Here is a 24,220-nt window from a genome sequence, read left to right on the forward strand (position 1 = left end):
CACTGTGTTTACTAAAGGGAATATGAAAGAAATGCTAGGTGTGGTTACTACCCTTCTCAAGTATTTGGAAAATAATTAGGAAGAAATAACTTATTTGCTCCAAATCATTGTTTAGCAAGGTACGATACTATTTGGTCCAAATGTCTGAGGTAAGCAATAATTCAACTAGAGATCAATTATTATTGGGAAAGCAAAAGAATGCTGTTTTGGAGACAATGAAATGAGCTTCAGTTGACTTGAAAGAAATGGGTAGATTGGGGCTAAGAATTAAAACATGGCAATTTAATTGTAGTAAGCAAATGTTTACAGACTATAAGGAGTGTGGTGTGTGCAGGAGATCGTGATGCTAGAGTGAGGGGTGTGGGGATTGTATTGAAATTTGGTGGAAGTAACAGTAGGTAAAGTAAGGCCACATAATTGAGAGTCTTGAATGACAGTGAATTTGGATTGTATTTTCAGACAAAGGAGAAACACTGGCAGCTTTCAAGGAGTTGAAATGATTGTTCGAAGCAGATAAATCTGAAAGCAGAATAATATATAGCTGGGTGTGATAGAAAAAGTATTGCATTGTCAGAGAGATTTCCTTGGTTATAATTTTCATTTTGGAGCTCACCAGCTGTATAACGTTACATAGTTCACTTAACTTTTCTAGGCTTCAACAGAATCGGCTGTAAGAGCTGTATGAAAGTGGGTGGGAGGGTCTTTGTTAGGCGTTTTTTTTTTTTTTTTTAGGTTTGCTTCCAGCTTAGCTTGACTAAGAAGACCAAATATAAAATTATACTGTTCTTCCAAGTGTGAGCTAATAATGAGCTGGGAAAGTAAAAGGATATACAGGAAAGAGGAGATGTAAGGGTCAGCGAAGGCCTCATTTTGAATTAATTGATTTTTTTTTTTGGAGTATAATTGCTTTACAATGTTGTGGTAGTTTCTGCTATACATTTAAGTGAATCAGCTATGTATATACATAGATCCCTCTGTCTTAAACCTCCCTCCCACCTCTCCCCCGGTCCCATCCCTCTAGGTCATCACAGAGCACTGAGCTGAGCTCCCTGTGCTGTGTATACAGCAGGTTCCCACTAGCTATCTATTTCACACTCAGTAGTGTATATATATAAATCCCAACCTTCCAATTCATCACTTGCCCCATGTGTCCACATATCTGTCCTCTATGTCTGCGTCTCTATTTCTGCCCTGCAAATGGGTTCATCTATACCATTAACATATACATGTGGAATCTAGAAAAATGAATTAGTGGATTTTTAAGACCCATCAGAAGAAGTAAGTTAGAGGGATATGGTGTGAAAATGATTAGGAGAAAGCCCTAACTCATCCATTGATTGTGATATGACCTTAGGACATTCAATTATGTCTGACCTAATGTGAATGAGTAAACAGTTTTTATTAAACCCTTAAACAAAAGTATTCCTCTAAGTTATGTTCTTTCCTATTTACCCTACTTTCCCTCACCCCAGTATCTAACCTATTACCTAATCCTATTATCTATCTAAGATAAATACTTGTTCTCTTCTAGTTCTCTCCACTTGATTTTGGAGCTAGAGTTTTGGATTACTGCTGCAGATTTTGTGACCAATTGACAAGGAAACTAGTTATATCAAGGGTTACAGCAATCTAAGAAAATTAAGCTAGTATAAGTCACATTGTTTTCATAATATTTCAAGCAATTAATAGTCTTAAATGATTTAGGGAAACAGAATGTTCAGAGAATTTCAGTTCAGTTCAGTTCAGTCATGCAGTCGTGTCAGACTCTGCAACCCCATGAATCGCAGCACGCAAGGCCTCCCTGTCCATCACCAGTTCCCAGAGTACACCCAAACCCGTGTCCATCGAGTCGGTGATGCCATCCACCATCTCATCCTCAGTCTTCCCCTTCTCCTCCTACCCTCAATCTTTCCCAGCATCAGGGTCTTTTCAAATGAGTCAGCTCTTCGCATCAGGTGGCCAAAGTACTGGAGTTTCAGCTTCAACATAGGTCCTTCCAATGAACACCCAGGACTGATCTCCTTTAGGATGGACTGGTTGGATCTCCTTGCAGTCCAGGGGACTCTCAAGAGTCTTCTCCAACACCACAGTTCAAAGCATTAATTCTTCAGCATTCAGCTTTCCTTATAGTCCAGCTTTCATATCCATACATGACTACTGGAAAAAACATAGCCTTGACTATTGACAAGTAATGTTTCTGCTTTTTAATGTGCTATCTAGGTTGGTTATAACTTTCCTTCCAAGGAGTAAGCGCCTTTTAATTTCATGGCTGCAGTCACCATCTGCAGTGATTTTGGATCCCCCCAAAATAAAGTCAGCCACTGTTCCCACTGTTTCCTCATCTATTTGCCGTGAAGTAATGGGACCAGATGGCATGATCTTAGTTTTCTGAATTATGAGCTTTAAGTCAACTTTTTCACTCTCCTCTTTCACTTTCATCAAGAGGCTTTTTAGTTCTTCACTTTCTGCCATAAGGGTGGTGTCATCTGCTTACCTTAGATCATTGATATTTCTCTTGGCAATCTTTGTTCCAGCTTCTACTTCCTCTAGCCCAGCATTTCTCATGATGTACTCTACATAGAAGTTAAATAAGCAGGATGACAATATACAGCCTTGACATAGTCTTTTTCCTATTTGGAGCCAAGCAATATGAACATATTTAATGAATAAAAAACTGGATAACATGTGCTAAGTACTATTTTATATATATAATTTCAAGGTTATTAATATAGAAGTTTTGATGTATATGTGACACTCCTATTTCCAGATAAAGAAGGTTAGAAAGTAACTCACTAGTTCAGGGTTGCACAGTTGACATAATGCAGACCTAGGATTTCAATCTTGTCATTTTAAATTCCAACATCCATGCACTTATCAACACATGAAACTACTACAGAAAGCAGTTGAAGATGGGACACTGAATCAAATGAATGTTTGGGGTTGTAGTTGTATATTAAGGACTCTCTAGTCTAAAACTAATAAGTGAAGATTTAAAATAGAACTACTTCATTATGGAAACGGGAGTGGAAAAGTTGCAGGAGAGGGCTGAGAAGTGTACCCCAACATTCTTCACTGAACTATGAAACTGAATTTTTACAGTCTATTACACATAGCTGACAATTGCTTGTGGTAGCAATCATTCAGTTCAGATCAGTTCAGTCACTCTGTCATGTCTGACTCTTTGCAGCCCCATGGACTGCAGCACGCTAGATTTTCCTTTCCATCACCAACTCCCGGAGTTTACCCAAACTCATGTCCATAGAGTCAGTGATGGCATCCAACCATCTCATCCTGTCATCCCTTTCTCCTCCCACCTTCAATCTTTCCCAGCATCAGGGTCTTTTCCAATGAGTCAGTTCTTCACATCAGGTGGCCAAAGTATTAGAGTTTCAGCCTCAGCCTCAGCCCTTCCAATGAATATTCAGGACTGATGTCCTTTAGGATGGACTGGTTGGATCTCCTTGCAGTCCAAGGGACTCTCAAGAGCTTTCTCCAATACCACAGTTCAAAAGCATCAATTCCTCAGTGCTCAGCTTTCTTTACAGTCCAACTCTCACATCCATACCTGACTACTGGAAAAACCATAGCTTTGACTAGATGGACCTTTGTTGGCAAAGTAATGTGTCTGCTTTTTAATATGCTGTCTAGGTTGGTCATAACTTTTCTTCCAAGGAACAAGTGCCTTTTAATTTCATGGCTGCATCATTACACCTTTCATTTCCTATATGACTCTCCAGAATGCACGTCACTTTTTCACAAGATCCTAACACCTTTACGTCATGAACCAATTCTTCCTTATAGTCAAGATTAACTCCTAATGGGACCTTCTCTACTACTGCTGGTACTTCTGAGTGGCAATTTTTTGTTCTAGCAAGCCAAAATAACCACCATTTCTTTGTTCAGAAGACTATATTTCTAATATCTTTATATTCTAGGTTCTTCTGTAAACTGATTCCATCACCTTTCATGGAGATTGTATACTTGCTTCATTGGAGGGTTGGTTGTAAAAGCTATGGGTGGGTCTTCATTTTTCTATGTCTGTCTGTTGTAAACTCTTGTTTCTCATTATTATGCAATGTTATCCATAAGCCACTTCTCATCATGCTCTGAATTTGAACTTTCTGCAATCTCTGAAAAACAAGAGAGTTGCACTACATTAGCACTGCCTAACCAGAGGAAGTAATGGCACCCACTCCAGTGCTCTTGCCTGGAAAGTCCCATGGGCGGAGGAGCCTGGTGGGCTGCAGTCCATGGGGTTGCTAAGAGTCGGACACGACTGAGCAACTTCACTCTCACTTTTCACTTTCATGCATTGGAGAAGGCAATGGCAACCCACTCCAGAGTTCTTGCCTGAAGAATCCCAGGGATGGGGGAGCCTGGTGGGCTGCCGTCTATGGGGTTGCACAGGGTCGGACATGACTGAAGTGACTTAGCAGCAGCAGCAGCACTGTCTAACAGCCAACAGTTCTGTTTTGTCAATACTGTTAATTCACACAGTAGTGTTCCTTCATTACTTGAATATTTTATTGCATTTGTCCTTATTCATTTATCAAAAAATGAAGTGATAAATAGAAAAAATGATAAGCCTTAGTCTTAAAAACTTCATAAACTTGAGACAAAGATTGAAATAATTGTTTATTAAAAAATGATGAAATTTTAGCTCCAGCTGAGTGTTCAAGTTAGTTTTGTGCTCAATTATAAGGGAAAAGAATAAAATTAAAGAACATGTGCAAAATGCTTCTGAATAGATTGCCAAGATCGAGTCCTGGAATTTTATTATGATTTTTAAATCATAGGAAGCTAGATCTCTATCAACAAGATCTCTGCCTTAAAAGTTTCACTTTTGCCATTGGAATTTTTGTAGGAAGAAATCATAATTGAAAGCAGAGTGTTGCCTCTATTGAGTTACCCTTTACCCTGTTAACCTGTCAACCTTGTTAAGAGCTTTTGTAATCAGGAAGGAAATAATACTCCTTATAGACCACATGAGCACTACACATTGTAGAAATCTTCTGTTCCTACACATTAGAAATACATATATCCGGTATTATATACTATTCTGCTTTATTGTTTGTTTATCTTCATACCTGTTTAAGCTGCTTGTGTGGAGAGTTGTTCTAAGTTAACTAAACTTCAGTAACAGGCTTCAACTTTTTCAGTTACTTATTAGATTTTTGTTTTAAGTATGTCACATTGACCCTCACTTGATTTTCTTGAGTATAGCTTTGGCTGGTTCCCTTTGATCTGGTGTAGTTCAGTGATTCTTCTCTCTTTCCCCTGACAAATATTTTTAAATAATTTACTCATTTATGGGAAACTGAAATGAGTATCTCTAGTCTCATTTTGGTCTAGGTCACTCTGTATACATTTGTCAGGAAAACAGCCCTCAAATATTGTTTGCATCACGGCATCAGTTTACTCAAAGAACTTCACCCCCTTCCACTCTCCAGATCTGGGTTTTAACAGTCATTTAACACAGTCAGTCCACACTTCCCTCATCATTTCCTTCCTTACACAGCTTATTTTTCATCTTTTTTTTTTTTTTTTTGGTTCATTAATGAAGTCACATTCATCTTCTTGGCAATCCATGTAATGCTATTTTTAGCATGCAGGAGGCAGGAAAGGGAAGGGGGTTGAGAAAGGAGACAGGCAAGAGGGATGTGGGAGAGGGAAGGAAAGTACAAGGAAAAGAAGGATAGGGGGCTGAAAGGAGGAGTGGACAGGGCACAACTCTGCTGTTACACATAGCATCTCAGGATGAATCTGAAGACACCTCTCCTCTGGACGGAGGCAGCGCCAAGCTGGGGACACAGCCTCCTGAGAAGAGCCTGGAGTTGACCTCCGCACACACAGGCACATGCCTCTGGCTGTGCAGGGAGCTCTTGTGCAGCTGCCCACACTGTGCATCTTCATGCTCTTAGAAAGCTCTTTGGTCTTCCTGGCGTCAGTTCCCTTTCTCCCATGTTGCTTTCCTCCGAATCTACCATTCCTGGAGTGCCCACTTTCCCCTCCCTCCCCACGCGCCTAGACCTTATTGTCTTGGTCCCCATGGTGTGTGTTCCTCCCTCTCTAAATCCCCGGCAGCTCACCAGCAAATGCTAAGGCAAAGCGTCCCTTCTCTCTAAACTCCGTCAAAACAAACTTTCAGGTGGGCAAATTGAGTCTGTTTCACTTAAAACTGTTGGCAGTGAGGAGACAAGGAGGGGGGCACACAGAATATTGCGTGTTATAATACTGCTATGGGCCAGTTAAAAGGAAGCCGCTGGCTCTTTCTCCTTAGTTTAAACTCCTGAATTGAATTGAAGTCGCTCAGTCGTGTCCGACTCTTTGTGACCCCATGGGCTGTAGCTATCAGCCTCCTCCGTCCATGGCATCTTCCCGACCCAGGGATCAAACCTGGGTCTCCCGCATTCCAGGCAGATGCTTTAACCTCTGAGCCACCAGGGAAGCCCATTTTAAACTCCTGCTGCTGCTGCTAAGTCACTTCAGTCGTGTCCGACGCTGTGTGACCCCATAGACGGCAGCCCACCAGGCTCCCCCGTCCCTGGGATTCTCCAGGCAAGAGCACTGGAGTGGGTTGCCATTTCCTTCTCCAATATTTTAAACTCCTAGGGCATCCCAAATTTGTATAATCAGATTATAAGGAAATAAAAACACCAAAGGAACTTCCTGGTGTATGGGATAAGTTAGAAATCACAACCACTCTTCTAAGTCTATATCATGGAGTTACAATTACATAATTGTATATAAAATTCTAGAAGTACCAAAAGAAATTTAAAAAGAATGTATTCTCTTATTGTAGGGAAAATACAGTGGTGCAGATGATCACAATTCTTCACACTTCCTCCCTTAAATCTTAAGGACTGACTTCTCAGAGAGGACAGACAGGGTCTGTTAGGGAAGGAATCCAGCCCTGTGATGTCAGACTCAGGTTGCGCTTCCTAAGTCTCAGGGGAGCATTTGTTACTGTCAGACTATAAACAACTAATAACCCAGAAGGTTTTCCTCTGACAGCTCATGAAGCTTAAAAATCTCATCAGAGATATATTTCTGGTATATTGGGAAGTCTGCTCTCATGGCATGACCTGTTCTCTCACTAGAATTTTCCAAGAAAAGTGTTTCCTAGATGCCTTGCCTATACCAAAGTATATTAGCATCTGTATCTTTATCCATACTTTTAATTGTCTTCAAATGCAAAAGTTGGAAAAGGACAATAGAATTCTTTGGCTGATATGTCTTCACATCTACTTGAGTTTCTTAAGAGAATGCATTAAAAAGCCAGTTCAACCAATTGACTTTATTTTACTAGAGACCACATTTACCAAATGTACTTTCCCTTTATCTTTTATTTGGGTGCACAGTACACACATAAGGGTTTTCTGGAAGATAATTTTAAATATTGCAGCATCTACAAAACATCTCCATTTTCAGAGACAAGAAAGAGTCACCTCTTGGTCATACAGAAGAGTTTTGACATTGATGCAAAGAAAGAGAAACAAAGATCGAGGGGGAAATAATTAAGACAGGTATCTAAGCACCAGGCTTTTGGGAGGTCAAGTAGTTAGAATAAAGACAGGACTCAAAAATTCAGGGAATCTGAGAAATTCAGAGAATTATGATAATTTGTATAATAGGGGCAATGACCTGACAGAGGGAACAAAGTCTGTGTGGAACTTAATAGAAGAAGAATTTAGAACAGAAGAGGTTGCTTAGGATGAGCCAAATGAGGAAGAACTTGAGGAAGAAGTTCAGGACTAAAAAAAAAATCTAGTTGGGTTACTTGTCCCTGTGGGGATGTTATCGTGATTTTAAAACTGAACTCACTTCTACCTATTCGTTAACCAAAGAATATTTGTGCATAGTTTACCCAGAATATTTGTTTTACTCAATGTCATTTTCTCCGAAGTCTCATCTAAGAACTTGATTTCTCTCTTATTCCATCAGAAACACTAGACCTGGGTAGACTGAATGACCAACTTATTCCTGACTAGAGTCTACCATTTTATGCTTGTGTAACACAGAAAAGTGACTCCTGTTTCAGTCACGATAGTATCAGTTCGGTTCAGTTCAGTCGCTCAGTCGTGTCCAACTCTTTGTGACCCCATGAATCGCAGCACGCCAGGCCTCCCTGTCCATCACCAACTCCTGGAGTTCACTCAAACTCACGTCCATCGACTTGGTGATGCCATCCAGCCATCTCATCCTCTGTCATCCCCTTTTTCTCCTGTCCCCAATCCCTTCCAGAATAGAGTCTTTTCCAATGAGTCAACTCTTCACATGAAGTGGCCAAAGTACTGGAGTTTCAGCTTTAGCATCATTCCTTCCAAAGAACACCCAGGGCTGATGTCCTTTAGAATGGACTGATTGGACCTCCTTGCAGTCCAAGGGACTCTCAAGAGTCTTTGCCAACACCACAGTTAAAAAGCATCAATACTTCAGCGCTCAGCGTTCTTCACAGTCCAACTTTTACAACCATACATGACCACTGGAAAAACCATAGCCTTGACTAGATGGACCTTTGTTGGCAAAGTAATGTCTCTGCTTTTGAATATGCTGTCTAGGTTGGTCATAACTTTCCTTCCAAGGAGTAAGCGTCTTTTAATTTCATGGCTGCAATAATCATCTGCAGTGATTTTGGAGCCCCCAAAAATAAAGTCTGACACTGTTTCCACTGTTTCTCCATCTATTTGCCATGAAGTGATGGGACCAGATGCCATGATCTTCATTTTCTGAATGTTGAGCTTTAAGCCAACTTTTTTGCTCTCCTCTTTCACTTTCATCAAGACGCTTTTTAGTTCTTCTTCACTTTCTGCCATAAGGGTGGTGTCATCTGCATATCTGAGATTATTGATATTTCTCCCGGCAATCTTGATTCCAGCTTGTGTTTCTTCCAGTCCAGTGTTTCTCATGATGTACTCTGCATAGAAATTAAATAAGCAGGGTGACAATATACAGCCTTGACGTATTCCTTTTCCTATCTGGAACCAGTCTGTTGTTCCATGTCCAGTTCTAACTGTTGCTTCCTGACCTGCATACAGATTTCTCAAGAGGCAGGTCAGGTGGTCTGGTATTCCCATCTCTTTCAGAATTTTCCACAGTTTATTGTGATCCACATAGTCAAAGGCTTTGGCATAGTCAATAAAGCAGAAATGGATGTTTTTCTGAAACTCTTGCTTTTTCCATAATCCAGCAGATGTTGGCAATTTGATCTCTGGTTCCTCTGCCTTTTCTAAAACCAACTTGAACATCTGATAGTATCAGTTCAGTCACTCAGTCGTGTCTGACTCTTTGTGACTCCATGAATCGCAGCACGCCATGCTTCCCTGTCCATCTCCAACTCCCGGAGTTCACTCAGACTCATGTCCATCGAGTCGGTGATGCCGTCCAGCCATCTCATCCTCGGTCGTCCCCTTCTCCTCCTGCCCCCAAGCCCTCCCAGCATCAGAGTCTTTTCCAATGAGTCAACTCTTCACATAAGGTGGCCAAAGTACTGGAGTTTCAGCTTTAGCATCATTCCTTCTAAAGAACACCCAGGACTGATCTCCTTTAGAATGGACTGGTTGGATCTCCTTGCAGTCCAAGGGACTCTCAAGAGTCTTCTTCAACACCACAGTTCAAAAGCATCAATTCTTCGGTGCTCAGCCTTCTTCACAGTCCAACTCTCACATCCATACATGATTACTGGAAAAACCACAGCCTTGACTAGATGGACCTTAGTCAGCAAAGTATAACCAGTGTCAAATTTACCCTCCTGCTTCAAACAATGATAAAAATTGACAAAATATATGAGGCAACTGTTTTCAGTTATTGAACCTTAGGCATCTCAGGACTGTGACTCAGGTAAAAGGACCAACACCTAGTGAGTTTTCTATTGCTGCCAAAAAAAAAAAAAAAAAAAAAAAAGGCCATGAACAAAGGGACTTGAAATAATACCCAGGGCTCACAGTTCTGTAGGTCAGAAGTCTGTCATGGCTCAGAATATCACAAGGCTGAAATCAGTGTAAGTGAGGCTAAGTTCTTGTCTGCAGGCGTGGGGGCAGTGAGTGAGGTGAGGGGTCTTCTTTCAGGATCATTCTTATTGTCAGCAGAAGAAGTCGTCTGTCCTTGCTGTTTTAAGAAAGTTTCCAAGTTCTTTGCTGACTGTCAACCAGGGGCTGATCTCAGCTCCTAGAAACCACCAGTAGTCTTTGTCAGGTGTCCTCCACCATCTTCACGTCAGCAAGTGCCCATCGCATCCTTCTCATGCTTTAAACCTCTGATTTCCTCTTCTGCTGCCATGGAGAAAACCCTCTGCTTTTAAAAGGCTCAAGTGAATGAGGCAGGCCACCTGGAAAAATCTTTCCATTTTGCAGTCAACCGTGCCATATAACACGACTAATGAGGAGAGTAAAATCCATCCCCTGGTTTTGGGGATTTTGCAGAGGCTTCCCTGATAGCTTAGTGGGTTAAGAACCCACCTGCAATGCAGGAGACACAGGAGGTGTGGGTTCAATCCCTGGGGCGAGAAGATTCCTGGAGTAGAAAATAGCAACCTGTACCAGTATTCTTGCCTGGAAAATTTCATGGACAAAGGAGCCTGGTGAGCTACAGTCCAAAGGGTGGCAAAGAGTTGAAGATGACTGAGTAAGCAAAGTATGGCATATACCTAGGGGATAGGAAATGCTGGGGGACAACTTAGAATTCTGGCTCCTACCCACCTTCTGCTGCCATGCTCCATGAATACACACATGTGCACACACATATATACACACACACATGAATGAACAGGTGGGTGAAAGCTCTGTCACTTTGGAGTGTTTTAAAACTTCCCTGGAGAAAGTCTGCACTCGTGTAACTAGATGGTGTGTCTATGACCAACCTCATGTGTTTTATCTGACTTTGAATCCCTTATTTCATAAATGAAAAGACTGAGGTCACAATGAGGTCACAGCCCAAGGTCACATCAAAGGGGCACTGGCAGAGCTGAGATGAGAGCTAAAATCTCAAGTTCATCAGTCTGACAATCTCTGCTTTCTATAGGCTATGTTTGCTTGATAATGCTAAATATGAAAGAAAAAAACTCTCTCCTGGCCAGCTTACTTGGTGGTTGGTGGGTTAGTCACTCAGGTGTGTTCAACTCTTTTATGAACCCATGGACTGTAGCCCGCCAGGCTCCTCTGTCCATGGGATTCTCTAGGCAAGAATACTGGAGTGGGTAGCCATGCCCTTCTCCAGGGGATCTTCCCAACCCAGGGATCAAACCTGGGTCTCCCACACTGTGGGTGGATTCTTTACCAACTGAGCCACCACGGAAGCATAATTACATTATTCTTGACTACCAGTTACCGGCTTCTTGGGCCACGAGGGACAATGGGGGCAGATCCCGAGGAGAGTCCATGTCACCTTGAGAGGGAGCCTTTGGCACTTTCTTTAAGCAAGGACTGGTGCTCACGTCTCCTGTAAACAGGAGGAGCCAGGGGAGAGTGGACCACGTCTGCGGTTCAGAGGGTTTAGGATCATCTGAAGATTCCAGACTCTGGGGCCATCACACCTGATGTGTCCATCTCCTGTGAAAGCCCATTCTTTCCCAGCCAGGGCCGTGTCCTTGCCACAAAATGTAAGCAAAATTCAGGTCCAGCTGCCTGACACTCAAAAGCCAATAAAGAGGCAAGGTTGGTGGAAAGGAAAGGCCTGCCCTGGATGGGAGTTTAACCACCTTTGGAGCTTGGCTTCTCTCATAGTTAAGTCCTTGGTCTGGTTCTCAGTTTTTGCTTTTGTTCTTTTGATGCAGACAAGAACTCCTTTATATGCAATGAAAGAGCCTTTTGGTCTTCATGTAACTTTTATTACTTTACATAACTTTAATTACTAATCAGTGCACCCAGCATCGGTTTACTCTTTTTAAAAAATTAGTTTTATTGGCGTATAGTTGCTTTACAATGTTGTTAGTTTGTTAGTATGTAAAGCATAGTTGCTTTACAATGCTGTTTTTCTCACACAACTAACAATATAACCTTTTTGAAAGTCAATTATACTTGGCAATAGCCACTTAGTTCCATTATCCTTATAGATACTAATTCCTCCATATTTCTCAAAAGCTGATATACTCTATCAGCTAATACCTTTCCTTCCAATGGTATGTGTGTGCGAATGTACTAAGTCACTTCAGTCGTGTCTGACTTTTTGTGACCCTATGGACTGTAGCCCGCCAGGTTCCTCTGTCCATGGGATTCTCTAGGCAAGAATACTGGAGTGGATTGCTATTCCCTTTTCCAGGGGATCTTTCTGACCCAGGGCTTGAACCTGTGTCTCTTGAGGCTACGGCATTGCAGGTAGGTTTTTTACCGCTGAGCCACCAGGGAAGCCCACGACCAGTGAAAGCTTAACAATTACATGGATACCTTTTGCCCAGAGATATCTGTGCCCAGGTACCACTGATGGAGTCCCTATTGCCATCCAGGTGGTGGGGGATCCAGCTCCCAGATCTCAGCATTTGCTGTTATGGGCCATGCCTGGGTTCCCTGGGAAGCTGACTCTGAAAGAGATTAGCACGCAAGGCATTTATTGAGGGAGAATCATGAGATTCATATCTAAGGAAGGGAGAAAAGAAAGGAGGAAGAACAGGGACTATTTGAGTAGTGACACAATTTCAGCAGAGTCTCAGCTGATTTCACAGGAATTTTGCAGTTGGGATGCTCTTTAGAGTTGTCCAAATTTGGGACTAGGGAATAGGCCTTTATAGGGACCCTCCATGTCTACCCCTTGACCGATCTTTGAGTGCAGGCACACTCTGCAAAGGGGCTTTGTCTTGGGTGGGGCAGCTTTACTAAGCTGAGGTTGAAGCTGCGGGCAATCATTCAGCAGTTCTATCAGCTTAGAAAACAGGCCTTTTATACCTGGAGGAGGATCTGGGCAGCATGTTATGACATCTAGTAAAGTAAATTCCTACTTTAACAAAGATTTGCTGTTGTTGTTCAACTGCTAAATCACGTCCGACTTTTTGTGACCCCATGGACTGCAGCAAGCCAGGCCTCTCTGTCCCTCACCATCTCCCAGGGTTGGCCCAAGTTCATGTCCATTGCATAGGTGATGCTGTCCAACCATCTCATCCTCTGTCTCCCTCTTCTCCTTTTCCCCTCAATCTTACCCAGCATCAGGGTCTTTTCCAATGAGTTGGTTCTTCACACCAGGTGGCCAAATTATTGGAGCTTCAGCTTCAGCATCAGTCCTTCCAGTGAGTATTCAGGGTTGATTTCCCTTAGGATTGACTGGTTTGATCTCCTTGCTGTCCAAGGGACTCTCAAGAGTCTTCTCCAACACCACAGTTCAAAAGCATCAACTCTTCTATGTTCTTAATAAAGATAATTCAGTGGAAAAATTATGTCCCCATCAACTCTAGTTTCTCATGTGGCTGTTAACCAAGATACTGCCATTTAAATGGGGACAATAACTGCTAATTTCAGATTCAGTATATCAGAGGAAATTAACAAATTCAATAGTGCTTGTCTTTTATAAGCAAATCTATTCTAAACGGCCAATATTATGATTATGTGGAGGAAAGACAATCCAGCAACTCAGAAGCATTTATTTAGAAACAGTTCAGAAATCATATTTTATCTATAACATCAGTAAGACAAAAGCAGCTGTTAATAACAGCCAGCATAGAAAGATAAAAGAAATGTCTAGAAGGACAAATTACTAAGTTACTTTTAACCCTTGCATAGATCTCCCAATAGAAATTTCTCAATCTCTGTGGCTTTCCTTCATAGATTTACCCACGTCTTCCCCGCCCTTCCCTTGGGGTTTTAAATGCCCTCCCAGCTGGTGCTAGTGGTAAAGAATCTGCCTGCCAATGCAGGAGATGCAAGAGATGAGGATTTGATCCCTGGGTGGGAAGATCCCCTGGACTAGGAACTGGCACCCCACTGCAGTATTCTTGCCTGGAAAAATTCCATGGGCAGAGGCACTTGGCGGGCTACAGTCTATGGGGTTGCAAAGGGTGGAACACAACTGAGCACAGCCAACAGCCAGCACCCAACCGTATGTGCCACCTGTTCAGCTTTTGTGCAACTGCGGAGCTCAGGCCATTTCACTTAAATCCCTTGCGAATTCTCCGTAGCTCAGCTTTGTTCTGCAGACAGCTTTTGCTGGCTGATTCCAACAGCTGCTGCTATGAAGGCCACTGACAATGAATCTGAGTTGTTCAACAACAGTCAATTTGCTGTTCATCCCTGTGGCTACCCATGATGGAACTGTCTGGGATTGCTAGCTCAAATCTGTTTATGAGAAGTCTCTGCTTCAGATGAATGCAATTATTTTAATGTACCTGCAGGTGACATTTACTCCTCTTTCCTCCTGCTGATCCATTGATAAAGCATCGAGTCCACTTTAACCAGAACTAAAAAAAAAAAATTGTGTTCTTTTTTGTTTTGAACTAAAAATGTTTATTGCAGAAATTTGCCTCAGGTTCCGATTGAGTGGCCCCAGCTGGGGTTGGCTTGGGGCCCTCTGCCTGGGTCGGGCCAGTGAAATAGAGAAGGAAGGGGAGAAGGAATACCTCTGGATAGAGGCCTCACAGCTGCACATGCGGTTGCCGGCCAAGCTTCTGGTGAGGCCTGGGCCAGGGGACCCTGTTTATGGAGTTCATGGACTTCCTTCCCCTTCTCCTTCCTGTCAGAAGCAGTACCTCTTGAGCCATTTGTTCCCTAACAGGAACACCAAAGAATCGTCTGGTAACAAACCTGTCTCCTGCCAGAAGTCCCCAGTGGGGTCTGCAGGGAGCCCACCCTTGCCTTTTGTGTTGTGGGCCCATCCCCGCCCTTTAGTCACAAAGACATCATTCAGCCTCAGACCTGCCAACATCTGGACCCCTCAACCTTTGGAGCCCCAAGCTGCCCTGCAAACCCCAGAAAGTAGGTCTAGATAGCGCTGAGGGTAAAGGCTCTGAGGACTCCAAACTGCACCTCCTCCTTGCCCTTGAACTCTGCCAGGTTCCATTTGTTCCAGGCTCACCTTCACACCACCACATATGGCTGAATGGCCGCTTCCACCTTGATGGGACCACAGATATGGGGGCGCTTCTGAAACCACCGATCCGCTCTCGTTTGCATCCGGGTACCTCCTGCTCCATCCGGGACATCCAGGCCCACCAGCCACACAACCACCAGCCCAGTTTCCTCTTGTGCTGTTTTGTTTTTTAATCAAGAAAACGTTGTGGTGAAGGCGCTAAGGCAGTTTGGGGTCTGTGGATGTAGGAAATGGAAGGTTCAGTTCTGTGATAGTTAAAATCATGTCTGCATGTGGAAACAGTACCGACGGACACATAAGAGTTCTCAGCCCCAAACAAACATGCTACCTTGTATTTGTTTGATTATTTTCTTTCTTAAGAAAAGGAGTACGTCAAGGCTGTATATTGTCACCCTGCTTATTTAACTTCTATGCAGAGTACATCATGAGAAACGCTGGACTGGAAGATACACAAGGTGGAATCAAGATTGCCAGGAGAAATATCAATAATCTCAGATATGCAGATGACACCACCTTTATGGCAGAAAGTGAAGAGGAACTAAAAGGCCTGTTGATGAAAGTAAAAGAGGAGAGTGAGAAAGTTGGCTTAAAGCTCAACATTCAGAAAATGAAGATCATGGCATCTGGTCCCATCACTCCATGGGAAATAGATGGGGAAACAGTGGAAACAGTGTCAGACTTTATTTTTTTTGGGCTCCAAAATCACTGCAGATGGTGATTGCAGCCATGAAATTAAAAGACGCTTACTCCTTGGAAGGAAAGTTATGACCAACCTAGATAGTATATTCAAAAGCAGAGATATTGCTTTGCTGACTAAGGTCCGTCTAGTCAAGGCTATGGTTTTCCCAGTAGTCATGTATGGATGTGAGAGTTGGACTGTGAAGAAGGCTGAGCACTGAAGAATTGATGCTTTTGAACTGTGGTGTTGGAGAAGACTCTTGAGAGTCCCTTGGACTGCAAGGAGAACCAACCAGTCCATTCTGAAGGAGATCAGCCCTGGGATTTCTTTGGAAGGAATGATGCTAAAGCTGAAACTCCAGTACTTTGGCCGCCTCATGCGAAGAGTTGACTCATTGGAAAAGACTCTGATGCTGGGAGGGATTGGGGGCAGGAGGAGAAGGGGACGACAGAGGATGAGATGGCTGGATGGTATCACTGACTCGATGAACGCAAGTCTGAGTGAACTCCTGGAGATCGTGATGGACAGGGAGGCCTGGCATGCTGTGATTCATGGGGGCGCAAAGAGTCGGACACGACTGAGCGACTGAACTGAACTGAACTGAATGAGTGCATGATTTTGCCAGTTCTCCAATGCTTGATTAGTTAGTAGCCAGAATCTCCACTAGGCATTTTCCAAAATCAAGAAGTATTTTCTCTTGTTTAATCAAGCCTTTTAGACCTTTTAAATAAAAAAGAAGCATTCACAAAATCAATAAAGTTAAAAAATATGTCTTTGGTTTCTATGGGACACAATCATACACAGCATTCAGATGCCAGTCATCCGGTTTCAGTTCTCTCCTTTGTCTGTGGACTCTCTTCCCCGTATGTCTACGCAGACTGTTCTCCTTGTGTTTAAAGGATGAACACAGCGATTTTGCCCATCCCCAGGCATCTACCTCAAGCAGGAGAGGTTAATGGCCCCTCTTATTACTGGAACCGCTAGATTCAGTGGTGAGACCAAGCAAGCCTCTGTTACTTCATCAGAGGAGGGTTTGACAGGATCTTTCTGTTCTTTAGCAGCAAAAATAAACAGCATCATAGAAACTCTGCAGGCATCAAACCTTCTAGCAGTAACACACCATCTCTGTAAGCTAAATACACATGCTTTTATTGTGGTAAAAATATAACTTTCTAAGAAAGGTGCACACAGATCTCTGTGTCACTTAACTGAGAACAATAGTTAACTGTCCCAAATTCCTATGTTCATTTTTTGGCTCAGATGAAAGTAAAGTATCCTGATATTTGTTGTAGGTGTTAAAGGGATGTGAAGCTTTTGCTGTGGCATTTTATTAAGCATATATTGATCAGAAGCTATCAAAACAAAGTGGGAAGGATTGTGATTTATTTGACAAAAGGCCAGTTCAACTTCAGAGGTCTTGATTATATATGTCTAAATCTAAAATCTCAATAGGACTTTGATTAAACAAAATTGCATATTTCCTGTAAAGAAGCCGTGTTTATTTATGTATTGGTATGGTGAAACTAAGAAAATAATTATCTTAAGAAAAGGACTCGAGCTTTATACTTAAGGACCACTTATTTGAATTTTTTTTTTTTTTTTGGCAGTCTCAAAGAGTGGTGTTATTGAGTGTTGCAAAGTAGTAATTAGAATCTTCTGCTTCTGAATTGGGCAGAAATTACAGCTGAAATAGAACACTGTTGGAAGGAAAGGCACTAAATTTATTATGGCAGAGCTATAAGAAGTTCTCATTATAGGAATGCAGTTCTCTGAAAACTGCCAGGAGTGAAAGAATGTTCAGTAGCCTTTACCTTGAAAGAGATAGGAGGGGCAGGAAGGAGGAAGCCTGTAGGAGCTGGAGATTTCTGTGTTTATACAGAGAGACTATCCCCAGATGGTCATTGATATCTACCAAAAGCAACCTGGTAGTCATGAAGGTACAAATATGCTAAGGTTAGTTGTCCTACCTCAGGGGTTCCCAGCCTCTGGGATCTAATGCTTGGTGATCTGAGCTGAAGCTGATGTAATGAAAATAGAAATAAAATGCACAAAAAATATAATGCTCTCGAATCATCCCCAAACCATTTCCCACCCCATCCATGGAATTACTGTCTTCCATGAAACTGGTCCCTGGTGCTAAAAAGGTTGGGGACGGATCTTGCAGTACTAGATTTGGCTGCACTGTGAGGTACACCTGATGGTCATGTTGAGGCAAAGGCAGTCCCAAGCCTTCACCTGCTTCTCTTCTATGCACTTGCCAGGAACCAGGAGCTGTAGATGATCACTGACTGGGGTTATTTGGCAGAAGGAGGGACTAACTCTTATTTTCAGTAGGTTGGTTTATGAGGGGGGTTATTAGCACTGGGGAGAGATAACAAGAGTCAACTCAACTTGTAGTTGGATCATGTGATATAATGCCCTGGGGCACGTATTGAACTGATATTTTGAGCCCAGAGTAGCCCCTGATGTGAATAGGTGGCTGTCCTCACCAGATTTTATACTCTTAAACATGGAAGGACAGAAGTATGTGCTCACTGTTTGTAAGCTACTTTTTCCCTTTATCTTTTAAATTTTTAAATATTTTATAGTAGTTGATTTATAATGTTGCATTAATTTCTAATGTACAGCAAGTTGACTTAGTTGTATGTATATATATGTTTTGTTTTTCATATTCTTTTCCATTATGGTTTGTCACAGGATATTGAATATAGTTCCCTATGCTATACAGTAGGATCTTGTTATTTGTCAATTCTATGTATAATAGTTTGCCTGTGCTAATCCCAAACTCCCATTCCTTCCTTCTGTCACTGCCCCCCATCTTGGCTACCATGCTTGTTCTCTATATCTAAGAGTATGTTTCTGTTTCATAGATATGTTGATTTGTATCATATTTTAGATTCAGTGTGGTGTATTTGTTTTTATCTTCCTGATTTACTTTACTTAGTATGATAATCTCCAGGTACATCCATATTGCTCCAAATGGCATTATTACTTTCCCTTTGATGGCTGAGTAATAATCCATTGTACATTACCTACCACATCTTATTGACTCATTCCTCTGTTGATGGACATTTAGGTTTGTTTCTATATCTTGGCTATTGCAAATGGTACCTCTGTGAACACTGGGGTGCTTGTACCTTTTTAAATTATGGTTTTCTCTGAATATATGTCCAGGAGTGGGATTGCTGGATCATATGGCAATTCTAGAGATGGCAAGAATATGTAGAAGAACTGTACAAAAAAGATCTTCACAACCCTGATATTCACGATGGTGTGATCACTCACCTAGAGCCAGATATCCTGGAATGTGAAGTCAAGTGGGCCTTAGAAAGCATCACTATGAACAAAGCTAGTGGAGGTGATGGAATTCCAGTTGCACTCTTTCAAATCCTGAAAGATGATGCTGTGAAAGTGCTGCACTCAATATGCCAACAAATTTGGAAAACTCAGCAGTGGCCACAGGACTAGAAAAGGTCAGTTTTCATTCCAATCCCAATGAAAGGCAATACCAAAGAATGCTCATACTACTGCACAATTGCACCATCTCACATGCTAGTAAAGTAATGCTCAAAATTCTCCAAGCCAAGCCTCAGCAATATGTGAACCGTGAACTTCCAGATGCTCAAGCTGGTTTTAGGAGAGGCAGAGGAACCAGAGATCAAATTGCCAACATCTGCTGGATCATCAAAAAAGCAAAAGTGTTCCAGAAAAACATGTATTTCTGCTTTATTGACTATGTCAAAGCCTTTGACTGTGTGGATCACAATAATGTGTGGAAAATTCTGAAAGAGATGGGAATACCAGACCACCTGACTTGCCTCTTGAGAAACCTATATGCAGGTCAGGAAGCAACAGTTAGAACTGGACATGGAACAACAGGCTGGTTCCAAATAGGAAAAGGAGTACATCAAGGCTATATATTGTCACCCTGCTTATTTAACTTCTATGCAGAGTACATCATGAGAAACGCTGGGCTGGAAGAAGAACAAGCTGGACTCAAGATTGCCAGGAGAAATATCAATAATCTCAGATATGCAGATGACACCACCCTTATGGCAGAAAGTGAAGAGGAACTCAAAAGCCTCTTGATGAAAGTGAAAGAGGAGAGTGAAAAAGTTGGCTTAAGGCTCAACATTCAGAAAACGAAGATCATGGCATCTGGTTCCATCACTTCATGGGAAATAGATAGGGAAACAGTGGAAACAGTGTCAGACTTTATTTTTGGGGGCTCCAAAATCACTGCAGATGGTTATTGCAGCCATGAAATTAAAAGATGGTTACTCCTTGGAAGGAAAGTTATGACCAACCTAGGTAACATATGGTTTTTCTAGTGGTCATGTATGGATGTGAAATTTGGATTGTGAAGACACTTGAGCATGGAAGAACAGATGCTTTTCAACTGTGATGTTGGAGAAGACTCTTGAGAGTCCCTTGGACTGCAAGGAGATCCAACCAGTCCATTCTAAAGCAGATCAACCCTGGTTCTTTGGAAGAAATGATGCTAAAGCTGAAACTCCAGTACTTTGGCCACCTCATGCGAAGAGTTGACTCATTTTAAGTCTCTGATGCTGGGAGGGATTGGGGGCAGGAGCATAAGGGGATGAAAGAGGATGAGATGGCTGGATGGCATCACTGCCTCGATGGACATGAGTTTGGGTGAACTCTGGGAGTTGGTGTTGGACAGGGAAGCCTGGCATGCTGCAATTCATGGGGTCGCAAAGAGTTGGACACGACTGAGTGACTTAACTGAACTGAACTATTTTCTTAACAGAGACATCTAGAGAAATGTGGAGAAGGCAATGGCACCCTACTCCAGTACTCTTGCCTGGAAAATCCCATGGACAGAGGAGCCTGGTGGGCTGTAGTCCATGGGGTCGCTAAGAGTCGGAGACGATTGAGCGACTTCAGTTTCACTTTTCACTTTCCACTTTCATGCATTGGAGAAGGCAATGGCAACCCACTCCAGTGTTCTTGCCTGGAGAATCCCAGGGACGGGGGAGCCTGGTGGACTGCCGTCTATGGGGTTGCACAGAGTCAGACATGCCTGAAGCGATTTAGCAGCAGCAGCAGCAGAGAAATGTATCTTGGAGGCAAAGTTTTTCCTTACATACGCACTTCAAAACTATCAAAAACTCGGCACATCATAATGGCTGAGCACTATCCAGACTTTTGAAGAATTATTATTTTTTTAAATTTAATTATTTTGGCTGTGGCGGATCTTTGCTGCTGCACACAGGCTTTCTCTAGCTGCGTCTATCAGTGGCTACTCTTCATTGCAATGCCCGGGCTTCTCATTGTGGTGGTTTCTCTTGCTGCAGAGCACAGGCTCTAGGGCACAGGGGATTCAGTAGTTACAGCTCCTGGACTCTAGAGCTTGGGCTTGGTAGTTGCAGCACATAGCCTCAGTTGATCTGCAGCCTGTGGGATCATCCGGGACCAAGGATCGAACTGGACCACCAGGGAAGTCCTGTCCAGACTTTAACAAGTATCATCCCTCATAAAAATGAACAAGTCTGGTTAAAATATTTGCCACTCTCTGATCTCCAGATCACAAAATTTCATCTGACAGATCTTTCTGAGAACAAACGAGATTCCTTTCTCCCCAGTTTGTTTCTTGGTCTTCTGCCAGCTCTGCACAACTGTTTGAAGAATAGGACTTTCCCAAATGGAAAACTGTTCTTTGGTCAAAGCCACATGCTGTCCACTGGAAATTCCCATCAAGTTTCTTCAAGTCCATTAGTAAGAAATCAAACTAGCAGCCTCATGGAAATCTGGATAGACCCTGGAACCAACTATGACACCTACCCAGAATAACTTTTTGGCAATTACAGAGTATTTGGTAACTAAACATTGGACCTATTAGTTGACTGATCAGTCTCTCATGGATTTTCTTCTTGCAAGTCATGGGTTGATGAGACTTTTGGCATGTGGCACTCTCTTAAATTTTCAACTGTTCTCACTTGGTTTTACCCTGATCCAGGCTCTGTACATACAACCAAAATAACACTCTAGCTTTCACACCTAAGTTTCAATTGGCTTTTTACTCATCTCAGCTTGTCATTGTCTCGCAACAGCACATCAGCACAGTGGCTCTTAGCAAAATTCATCCAATGCAACTTCCCCCATATGTTTCAAATCCTTGGCACATCATACCCACTAATGGATTCTCTTCCGTTAGTATGTTGGCCCAGTTCAGCACCAGGGAAGGTGGTAACAGTTGGATCAGTTTCCTGTATTGCAGGATGCCTGGCTCCATTTAGCACAGTGCCAGCTTAGCAGTGAGGATTGGTCTCCCCAACTCCCCAACTCAGACTGTTTCTGATACCAGCTGTCACTGGTAGGATTTGATGGAAGCAGATGTTGGCATGGGGTTTGGGGTAAAGAAGGTATTTACTAGATATCAGTAGTAAAGAAAGGAAGGAGGAAGGAGCATGGTTGGGCAGGGGGAAGCTGAACTGTGAAGGGGGCTTCCTGAAGCCATGGAGTCGAAGGTGAGTGTTACTCCCCAGCCTTGTCTCCTGTCTGGTTCAAGGTGCTTGCACTTGGATTTGCACCTTGCTTAGCCTCCTGAGGGGTTGTCCCCAGGAAGGGTACCACCTGAGGGAGCTGGCTCTCTGCAACTTAGATGAACCCTGTGGAGCTGAGAGCAGAAGGATGTCTGTTTTTTTTTTTTTTTTTTTGACAAATAAAAATTGTGTGTGTTTAAAATGCACAACTTGATGTTTTGAGCCACATATATATTGTGAAGGGCTTCCCAGGTTGCACCAGAGGTAAGGAATCCACCTCCTAACCAGGAGACACTAGAGAGGCAGGTTTGATCCCTGGGTCAGGATGATCCCCTGGAGGAAGAAAGGGCAACCTGCTCCAGGATTCTTGGCTGGGAAATTGCATGCACAGAGGAGCTCCTTGGGGTCATAAAGAGTTGGACACAACTGAGGGGCTAAGCACACACATACATATATTGTAAAATAGTCATTACAATCAAATTCATTAACAAGCCCATCACCTCACACAGTTGCTGTTGGGAAAGGCGGTCTGCTCTTATTTCTTTGTATAAAAATGGGCCTTGGGTTTGGAACACTCCCTCACCAAGAGATAAAGAGCCCATGCAGCCTGCGCCAGTCTTGTGTCCTTGCTTGAGTGATGTGCACCATTCAGCACCTGGTCACCCCCGCTATGTGTGTCCCCTGTGGGGAGGACGTGGGGTTTGTCTAATGCACCAGGAGAATGGTGAGTAGGCAAACTGCCCTGCATCAGGCTCAGGATGAGACCTGCTGGTCACAGGGGACCAGTGCCCACTGTTGGAGCTGACCTTACTCTGTCTCTTCTCTGTGTGAGCAAAACTGTTCCATCAGTGCTTGACTGCATGGTGTTCTTGGTGACTCCAATACTGAGCTACAGTGGCAGAGCTCTTTAGGGTTCTCCCCTGGGGTTAAACCAGTGCAGGGTAATCTGCTTGACACTTTCTATTTCCTTTCTTTCCCTTTTATCTCTTCTTTTCATTTTTTTCCCTCTCTCCATCCAATTCCCCCTTTTCTTCCTTCTTTCCTTCCTTCCTTCTATTTTTTAGAACTAAGATCTACTTTTCAAATATACAATTAAGTCTTGCTGACGACAATCACATTTCTGCACATTAGAGCTCCAGAACAGATTCATCTATTAACTGGAACTTTGTATGCTTTCACCAAGATCTCATTTCTCCCTCCCCACCAGCTCCTGGTAACCACTATTCTATTCTTTGCATCTATGAGTTTCATTATTACAGGTTTAATATATAAGTGAGTCAGATTATGCAGCATTTGTCTTTATGTGTCTGGCTTATTTTGTTTAGCATGTCTTCCAGGCTCATACATGTTGTCACAAATGGCAGGATTTCCTTAAGGATATTGTTGTTCAGTTGCTAAGTTGTGTCTGACTCTTTGCAACTTCATGGACTGTAGCACACCAGGCATCCCTGTCCTTTACCCTTTACCATCTCCTGGAGTTTGCTCAAACTCATGTTCATTGAGTCGATGATGCTATCTAACCATCTGATCCTCTTCCTCTCCCTTCTCCCTCTGCTTTCAATCTACGCCAACATCAGGGTCTTTTCCAATGAGTCAGCTCTTCACATCAGGTGGCCAAGTTATTGGATCTTCAGCTTCAGCCTCAGTCCTTCCATTGAATATTCAGGTTTGACTTCCTTTCAGATTGACTGGTTTAATCTCCTTGTAGTCCAAGGGATTCTCAAGGGTCTTCTCCAGCACTACAATTTGAAAGCATTAATTTTTTGGTGCTCAGGGCTGAATATTATTTCATTGTTCATTTTCTTTTTCCAGTCATTTCCCAGTCATTTATGTTGTTTCCATGCCTTGACTATTATGAATAATGTTGTAATGCCTGTGGGGGTGCAGATAGCTCTTTGAGACACTGATTTCATTTGCTTTGGGTATATATCCAGAAATGCTAGTTCTACCTTTAATTTTTAAGGAATGCTGAAGACTCTTGAGAGTCCCTTGGACTGCAAGGAGATCCAACCAGTCCATTCTAAAGGAG

The sequence above is a fragment of the Oryx dammah genome, unplaced genomic scaffold (assembly GCF_014754425.2).
Source record: "Oryx dammah isolate SB20612 unplaced genomic scaffold, SCBI_Odam_1.1 HiC_scaffold_18, whole genome shotgun sequence".
NCBI classification, from domain to species: domain Eukaryota; kingdom Metazoa; phylum Chordata; class Mammalia; order Artiodactyla; family Bovidae; genus Oryx; species Oryx dammah.